Source organism: Myotis myotis, unplaced genomic scaffold (genome assembly GCF_014108235.1).
Source record: "Myotis myotis isolate mMyoMyo1 unplaced genomic scaffold, mMyoMyo1.p scaffold_m19_p_18, whole genome shotgun sequence".
Classification (NCBI taxonomy): Eukaryota; Metazoa; Chordata; class Mammalia; order Chiroptera; family Vespertilionidae; genus Myotis; species Myotis myotis.
In genome coordinates, this window is record NW_023416322.1 from 24,686,296 (window position 1) to 24,694,357 (window position 8,062).

At 40.1% G+C, this 8,062-nt stretch overlaps 1 long non-coding RNA gene and 10 other non-coding genes across 11 annotated transcripts; all 11 read left to right on the top strand.

Moving 5' to 3' along the window:
* The first annotated feature begins 147 nt into the window (after positions 1-147).
* On the top strand, positions 148-227 carry LOC118673813. The gene has a single exon (XR_004973487.1). It is a non-coding gene; the product is annotated as a small nucleolar RNA SNORD74 (small nucleolar RNA).
* A 349-nt stretch (positions 228-576) lies between these two features.
* LOC118673841 lies at positions 577-638 on the top strand. The gene has a single exon (XR_004973507.1). It is a non-coding gene; the product is annotated as a small nucleolar RNA SNORD75 (small nucleolar RNA).
* A 164-nt stretch (positions 639-802) lies between these two features.
* On the top strand, positions 803-884 carry LOC118673805. The gene has a single exon (XR_004973480.1). It is a non-coding gene; the product is annotated as a small nucleolar RNA SNORD24 (small nucleolar RNA).
* A 264-nt stretch (positions 885-1,148) lies between these two features.
* Positions 1,149-1,216, top strand: LOC118673836. The gene has a single exon (XR_004973502.1). It is a non-coding gene; the product is annotated as a small nucleolar RNA SNORD77 (small nucleolar RNA).
* Positions 1,217-1,505: 289 nt separating this feature from the next.
* On the top strand, positions 1,506-1,566 carry LOC118673814. The gene has a single exon (XR_004973488.1). It is a non-coding gene; the product is annotated as a small nucleolar RNA SNORD44 (small nucleolar RNA).
* Positions 1,567-1,637: 71 nt separating this feature from the next.
* Positions 1,638-3,579, top strand: LOC118673028. The gene is made up of 7 exons (XR_004973280.1): positions 1,638-1,685; positions 1,969-2,009; positions 2,152-2,181; positions 2,369-2,420; positions 3,075-3,102; positions 3,285-3,327; positions 3,510-3,579. It is a non-coding gene; the product is annotated as an uncharacterized LOC118673028 (long non-coding RNA).
* On the top strand, positions 1,829-1,893 carry LOC118673838. The gene has a single exon (XR_004973504.1). It is a non-coding gene; the product is annotated as a small nucleolar RNA SNORD78 (small nucleolar RNA).
* Positions 2,221-2,305, top strand: LOC118673807. The gene has a single exon (XR_004973482.1). It is a non-coding gene; the product is annotated as a small nucleolar RNA SNORD79 (small nucleolar RNA).
* LOC118673815 lies at positions 2,473-2,552 on the top strand. Its single transcript, XR_004973489.1, has one exon. It is a non-coding gene; the product is annotated as a small nucleolar RNA snR60/Z15/Z230/Z193/J17 (small nucleolar RNA).
* Positions 3,143-3,220, top strand: LOC118673811. The gene has a single exon (XR_004973486.1). It is a non-coding gene; the product is annotated as a small nucleolar RNA SNORD47 (small nucleolar RNA).
* On the top strand, positions 3,364-3,440 carry LOC118673806. The gene has a single exon (XR_004973481.1). It is a non-coding gene; the product is annotated as a small nucleolar RNA SNORD81 (small nucleolar RNA).
* Positions 3,580-8,062: the final 4,483 nt, after the last annotated feature.

The following is an 8,062-nucleotide window of genomic DNA, read 5'->3' on the forward strand; positions in this document are numbered from 1 at the left end:
CCTAAACGCGCTGATTTTTATGGGCTAGTTGCAAGGCTTTGCAGGAACCACAGGATGAGGATTGTAGAGGATTGCGTGTTGGGTGCGGGCACGACGTAAACTCAACACTCGGTTGTAGGGCTCAACTGTGGAAATACCTCGGCTCGCGTGCCCTGCCTCTGATGAAGCTTATGTTGGTAGGGACATCTGAGACTGTTGATGAATGCCAACAGCTCTGATGGCGGCGCATGCCGAGTCACCGTAAATAACCTCGGCCTGAGCCACTTCCTCCAGGGAGGCGGGTGTTGGGGTAGCCCACGTGGTTCTCTGAAGGGCTGCATTCCGCATTGCAGCATTATTGCCGTCAGTGGTTCTTAAATTTAACTGTATAGTGCTCTCGTTATAATATGTCTAGTGCACTGAAATTGTGGGTGATGTAAACCACTTGCATAATTTAGAACAAAATGAACAAAAACTAATATTTTCCCTAGGAATGATGCTCGGCACGAGTGCAACGTGGCATCTGATGGACAGGTAAGAACCGGGTAAATACGGTGGGAAGGATGAAATTTGCCTAGATGTGGTCTTTTTTTGTTAAGCCTGTGATGGTTTAAGAGTAGTGGACAGAAAGAATTTCTGACAAATCCTATTCTGAGGCTTCAGTATTCGTGACATGAATGTTTAACGTGGCTGTGTAGTATGCTTCATTGGGATTTCTTTGTCTGTTTTCTAGTTCTGTGCCAAAGGAATGAGAACCGCTGCTGGGGTAAGTGAACCGAGAGCTTTTTCAGGCAGGAAAGTTAGGTTAAAGGTACACCCCATGTGCTACAATGATGACATTTTATTTGCTACTCTCGACTGTGAGAATGACGAGAAGTATTACCACCATTATCCTAACTGAGGCACACAAAACGGTGATTTAGAGAAAATAAAGATTGCACCAAAGTTGACCTGAAACTCTTCCTTCTCAGGTCTTAAGGTGCAAGCATCACTCTCTTGCCATGGGCGGACAGGTGAGAACGTTTTTATATATCGATCTTTATTTACCCATGACTTTTGTAAGGGATCACACATTGCCAAATTGGTGCTGATCCTCAGGGCTTTCCTCCCGTTTTCAAACGTGAACGCCTGCACTAATATTTAATGTTGGGGGACACCTAAAGAAACGGATACTGTGATGCTTGCATAGTTCAGCAGATTGAATTCTGAAGAGATGTACCACTTGTCTGATGTATCTGCTATAAAACGTTTGCTGGTTATAGCATAAGCAAAGTGCCACTACTAATTTGCTTTTCCTTTTGTGTAGACACTAAAAAGGACTAACTGGAAGTTGGAATGGTAAGTAAAATTATAATTATAACTTCACATTGGTAACTGGACAAGGACGACAATGCCACCAGTGGCTTCTGAGGGTTTCCTTCTAATGCACAGGAAGCACTCATCAGGAAGTGCTTGAAAGGTGTGAACGCATTAAATAGCCGGTCCCTGTCCTGTCACCATTCCTAAGATGTCTGGATGCGTAAAAGCCTGTGTGATGATAAGCAAATACTGACTGAATGTGAAGGTCTTAATTAGCTCTATCTGATTTCAGGCATTTTTTAGATTGGTAAGGAGAAAATTCATCTTCGGCTGTTGGAAAACCACTCTTTTTTTTCTTAGGTGGACTTAGACTGTTGACATGTCTGGACTGGCTTGATTTTCTTCTTGTAAGTATTAATTGTAAAAAACATTCTAATTGACTCAAAACTGAGAATGTGGTAAAATGCACTGCATAACTACCAAGCTCCTAATGCTTATGTTGTGTGTTTGATTAGTTGAGTGCATGTTGCGCATGCTTTGAACGGGGTTTTTGTAATGATGTTGATCAAATGTCTGACCTGAAATTAGCATGTAGACAAATCTAACACTGAAGAACCCTGTGACATATAACAATAAGCAAAGAATTTAATGATATTTAAAATTAATAAAAATGTTCTATTTCCCTTCTAGCTGTTGGATACACATTTTTATCCATGGATGGCATGCTTGGGGTAAGACATGAGAACAGATTTTGGGTTCTGGTACAGATTTATATTGCTAAAATACGCTTGTCTTAGTGATTGCTGACAGTGTTTTCTGGTGTGCAAAGACATTGATTTGGGAAATATAGTCTAAATAAATACTTTTTTTCAGATGCAGGTTTTGGAGACATTTAAAATAAAGGTATGCATTTTATTAATCTCAACTAGTTACTAAGAAAGGTGCTGTTAGTGATGATTTAAAAAAAAAAACAGATGGGAATCTCTCTGAAAAAGAATGAAGATTTTATTTTATAACTGAAACAGTACCTGGAACATTTTATAAATTTTCCTATTATTGCCTGTTACTAAATTTGAAAATACTTCTGCAGGTGTGAGAAGTTGGGTTGGCTTCAAGTCCAGGAATAAAGAGTTTTAGCAGAGGTATGTATGGTAGTTTCCATTTTGGTTTCTTTCTATTTTTAGTGGTTTAAAGCCGATACAATGATGATAACATAGTTCAGCAGACTAATAGTGATGAGCAATATTGTCTTTCGCTCCTATCTGATGTATCTGGCTACAACAATCATAACCTCAAAAAGGGAATTGGCCATGTTCCCACAAAACATTCTGGGAACGTGCTACACCAAACATTCTATGCAGTAATGGAGGATGAATAACACATTTGGAGAAGTGCAGGTTAATAACACTTGGTGAACAAATTTTTATGGCATATAAATCTGTAGATGATACCTGAATTATTTAGCTGTCATATTTTAATTCATTAAATTTAATTTTGTACTGAGATTCACAGCAGAACTGAAGTACAGTTCCCATATACCTTGTAATTGCACACCTCATGATCAACATCCAGCCACCAGAATTAGCTTTTTGTTAAACTTACGGACTTAACACAAGTACACATACATAATTGCCACCCAAAGTCCATGGTTTACCTTAGGGTTCATTCGTGGTGGAACATTCACCATTGAGCTATACAGAAGGTGCTCACTGCCCTAAATGTTATTTTTCCAGAAGTTAAAAATGTTGGTAGGGTATATTTCTAATAAATGTCCTTTTTTTTCAATCTTTAAACAGGCAGACCTGAAACCCTGGAGATTTCCAGGTAATATATGATACTTGTTATATATGATAAGTTAGAATGTAACCAGTGATGTAGTGATTCTGCCAAATGAAATAGGATGATATCACTCATAAAACCGTTCCATTTTTATTCTGAGGTTACGTTACTGACAAACATCACACAAGTTCTTTTTACCATGATTAATGTGCATTCTTTGCTTTCAGGCATTTATGATAGCGGTCATGGCAACTGGCTGACCTTTGAGAGGTAAGTCTTGTAAATATCAGTGCTGTGGTTTTATCCCAGAATACATGATGATCTCAACCTAACTTGAACTCTCTCACTGATTACTTGATGATGAAAGAAGATCTGATATTCTGTATACTGTACTTCAAATACCATTAGAATTGAAGTATGGAAATTGACTAAAAGTGGCTATTTTATTGCAGGCAGCTGGATGGATACTCATGGGATAGAAGATCAACTTTGAATTTTAATAAATTTTTATAAACCATCTGATCAAGTCTGCTTATTTCATCTTAATGGGATGAAGGAAAATAGGACATTTTTGTGAGTAAGACCCCATGGCAGCATACTGCCAACTCACCTTTTCATGTGTACTTCATAGATTCATAGGATGTCTTCGTCTTTGAAAGTGCAGTTTATGCTGAGAAATAAACTATAGACCTTCTTCAGTGTTCCCCTTATTGCCCAAAATGGGCAAGCGAGCCATTGAAACATGAGCTTACACAGATAAAATTGCAAAGAAAAGCAGGTGATCTTAATGTAGAGAGTGCTGAAGCTAGAAACCTCCACTGGCTGTAAACACCTTGGTGCTTGGTCTCTGGCTAAAATAGATGTGAGTCCCCCTGACTGGCTGTCTCTGGGATGAATCCCCCAACAGGAAAGAGCCTAGAAAGAACAAGGGGGGATGTTGAAAAATTTTGAGGTTGGCACTGTGGTTATAGCAATGTCCTTTATCTTTAGAAGATAATTAATTTTGCAAATACAATGTTGGAGGCATACATTAGGTCAAGTGAGAATATTAGTTATCCAATGGGTTGCCAGTGAATTTCTCTAAGAAACCATTAACTGGCTTCTTGCAGCTTTGAAAATCCTAGTCAATACCTGCCAATCAAAGTCCAGCTCGCTTTTGAGCTGTGATTTCACATTTTCTCCGAATAGGCGAGTTCTAACACTTCAGGGTATGAGGAAATATTTCAAGTTGTTAGCGCTAGCTGCATTTAGACCCCTACTTTGAAGTTCCTTTGGACCAGTGGTTCTCAACCTTCCTAATGCCGTGACCCTTTAATACAGTTCCTCATGTTGTGGGGACCCCCGATTTCATTGTTACAAATTGGAACATAATTAAAGCATAGTGATAAATCACAAAAACAATATGTAATTATATGTTTTCCAATGGTCTTAGGTGACCCCTGTAAAAGGGTCATTTGACCCCCAAAGGGGTTGCGACCTACAGGTTGAGAACTGCTGCTTTAGACTTAATGCTTGTTCTGCAGGAAAATTTAAATATTCATTTCCGTTCCTGGTCCCTACTCAAATGTCCTGCCACATGGCCCTGAGACATCCTGAAAATGGACCGTCCACACCAGCACTACCTCTTAAATTATGCACTTGTGCATGTTTTCACCTAATAAGATGTTATTCCATGAGAGGAATTTGGTCTGTTGTATTGCAGTATTTCCCAAGCTTTTATCAGTAGGTGGTTATATTAATTGAATGAAGAGTGATCAGGTGAAGTCTTTGAGAAGTTTTAGTGACTTGAGTGCCAAAAGGCTGATAAAATACCCTGATCTTGAAATGGGGAATAAGTCTGAGCTAAAGCAAAATCCAGCATGAAGAAGGTCCATGGCCTGGGTGGCTGCAGTTAGGTCCACTGGCTGGGGGAAGATTGCCACAGAGTGGTTGGTTAATTGAAGCAGTGAATTTGAAGTATATGAACTACAGCCATTAGTCAATAAGCTTGGGTGATGAAAGAAACGGCTTTTTTGAACAATTAACTGTATGCTGATTAAGATTGCCCACAGAATGCTTAATGAAGCATTGAGTCTCAAGTATATGAGAAAAATAACTTGAACGATTACTATATTCTGTTTTCATCCTTTTGATGACAGCAGATTAGGAATTGTCTTCATTTTTACAGATAGAGAATCAAGTTAACAGGCCACAAGGGTAACAGTCAATATACAGCAACATATTTGTAGTGAACAGAAGGCACTGAAGGATCTCCCGGTGTGGGAAAGGGCCAAAACCCCACTAGAAAGACTATAGGCAGGAAAGACTAGTCTTGGTTTGAAAGTCCCAGTGGTGTACTCGAAGGGAAAGTTGGGGAGACAAACCCTGTATCCAAAAGTGGGACTAGGTTGGTTTAAAAAATGTGACCTTTGGTGAACACCAGTGGGAAGTTGGACTATCGTGTGCCCTCATTCCAGAAACCTGTAACTAACCTGTCACATCATGGGGAGGTGCTATTACAGCACTGGTAACTAGTATAAATCCCTGGTTCCCAGTTTCATACTTCCAATATCATTGATTTGGGCCCCTGAAAAAGTTACACCCATTTCCTAATGGATATCTTGTAATTTGAGGAAAAGATCACATTGACCCTGACCTCAACCCCATCACAGCCAACCATGGGGGAATTTGAGTATGTTTCACTGCATACGCTGCCCCCCCCCCCCCCACACACACACAAAAAAAAACGTCTCATGTAGTTAAATTCAGGCTGAAAGGCTGGGTTCCATAATTCAAAACCAATGCTTTGTTCTTAAAAACTTATCACAGCTTTTCAGGAAATCTTATTAAAGGAATTCTCAAGCTCCTTAACATCTCGGGGCTTAAATGGTAAATTATGTTTATTCCAGACAAAAAGCTAGAGGAAGTGGTGTACTGTGCTGTACAGATGAGAAAGCTGAGACTCAGGTTTACCCCAGGCATTGAAAGGTCAAGGCTAAGAAGCCAGCATAGCAACAAGCTGCCAGCATTTGAGGGTTGGTAAGGCTGGTCCTTCTCTCCATGGCCTCACAGTTGACTGAATCGTATCAATATGATCTGTTTATCCTTTACTAAAACCTCTAGGACTGGTTCCCAACCTTATTTTTGGCCATTCCCCACCTAAGCGTCTCTTAAATCCTGATCTGCCCCCTCCCGGCCCCCCCATATAATCCATATTCAAAAAGTGATCTGTTCACTTGGAGGAAGCCTAAAAGGCCATTAACTTGGTCTAAACAAGCTTCCAAAGAACATGGCATCCATGAAAGAAAAAAAACGAAAGGCCAGTTGAAGTACTGAGGAAAAAAATCACTAAAATTGTTGAAAAAAATATGAAGTGATAGGAAAAAATAGCGAAGTTTCAAAACATAACTGAAATGCATAAGTATGTCATGATAAATATTTATATATTGTATATGAGGCCCTTGACATTAAGAAATGAAAAAATTCACTGTTAACTCATTCTCAAATTGCCCTCCTTAATCGTCAGATTTGCCCCCCTGTGGGATGTGTGCCCCACGTTGGGAACACCTGCTCTAGGAAAACCATGATTTACTCATTTTCATGCCCCCTCAGCTCAGCCCAGAGGTCCGCATGTATTAGTTACTCATTTAATAATTTGATCCGACAGGTTTACTGAATATCTAACCAAGCAGTGTTTTAGGTGCTGGGAATAGGTAATTGCAGAGACAACATGAAAATAAAATCTGCCCTCTTGGAGCTTACATTCTAGTGTGGCAAACTAAAATGTGATTAATGCGACAGGGAAAGGGGCAGAGGGTGCTGGTGGGGAACGGGCTCATCCTTTTGAGTATGGTTGTCCAGGAAATCTTCACTGAGGAGCACTTTAGCAGACAGGATTAGGGAGTGAACAAAGCAAATAACATCTGGAGGAGAGTTGCTCGGGGCAGCTAGGGCAAAGGCCTGCGCTGGGCTCATGCCTGGAACAGGAAAAGCAAGGATGCCAGTGAGTGGCGCAGAGTGTGGTCAGGTAGTAAGAGGCTCTCAGGGCTTTGGTGCGCATATAAAGACTGGCTTTCCTCTGAGATAGGAAACCACCTATCGAAGGGTTTTGAGCAGGAGTGGCATCATCTGACCTTCCCCAACAGTTGTTTACCTTGTTTTTAAAATTTGCAACATAGAATAAATCTAAATTGCGTAGGAGGTTGGGGATTGGATTTGAAATAAATTTGGCTTCCAATTTACAATTAGTTTGGTTTGCAAAGTCCTGGTTGTGTTGTTTCCAAACTTAATATTTCCTTAATTTCTGAGAAAATGTTTAAAATGTCACTTCAATGATTAAGATCTAAAGTAGTGACATTTCTTTGAATTTCAGATAAGCATTTTTTTTCTTCTGAGAGGCAGAACTAAAGAAAAGCTGAGTGATGCCCCAGTGACTAGGTCTCTGAGATGCCAATACAGGACTTTTTGACGTCTGGGGACCTGGGGCTTTTGGTATTTGTAGCCCAGAAAACATCCTCAGATTTGGGGTGTTTTCTGAAACTCCAGCATAGATAGAGACAATATTTTGGTTAGAATGCAGCTCTAAACAGTGACTAGTGACTTTATTATATTAAAAATTAGATAACATGCATGTGGGATAAGTAGATGTAAAATTGCATTTTCCTACCCAGTAAAGGGCATCTCAAGAAATTCTCTCCACTGAGAAAGGGCAGGCAGAGTTGGACATCCTCTCTTACCATGAGAGCCCTGCCAACAAGGATTTTCTGGCCGCAGGGCCCACAGATGAGGAGAGACTGGGTTAAGGACAAACTTCAGGGGAACAGCTTTCTGCAGTTGGGAAGAGCATATATGTTCTTCCCAGCTCACTGAGCAGCCGAAATGAGACCTGGAATAGGTCATAGTATCGCATTGCTTAGAACACTTGAGAAAAACAGACAGGGATATAGGCTGATAATTTGTGTTCATACGTTATAAATCAAAAGAATGCCAAGGCAAAAGTGAGGATAATGTCAAAAAGAACAATTTT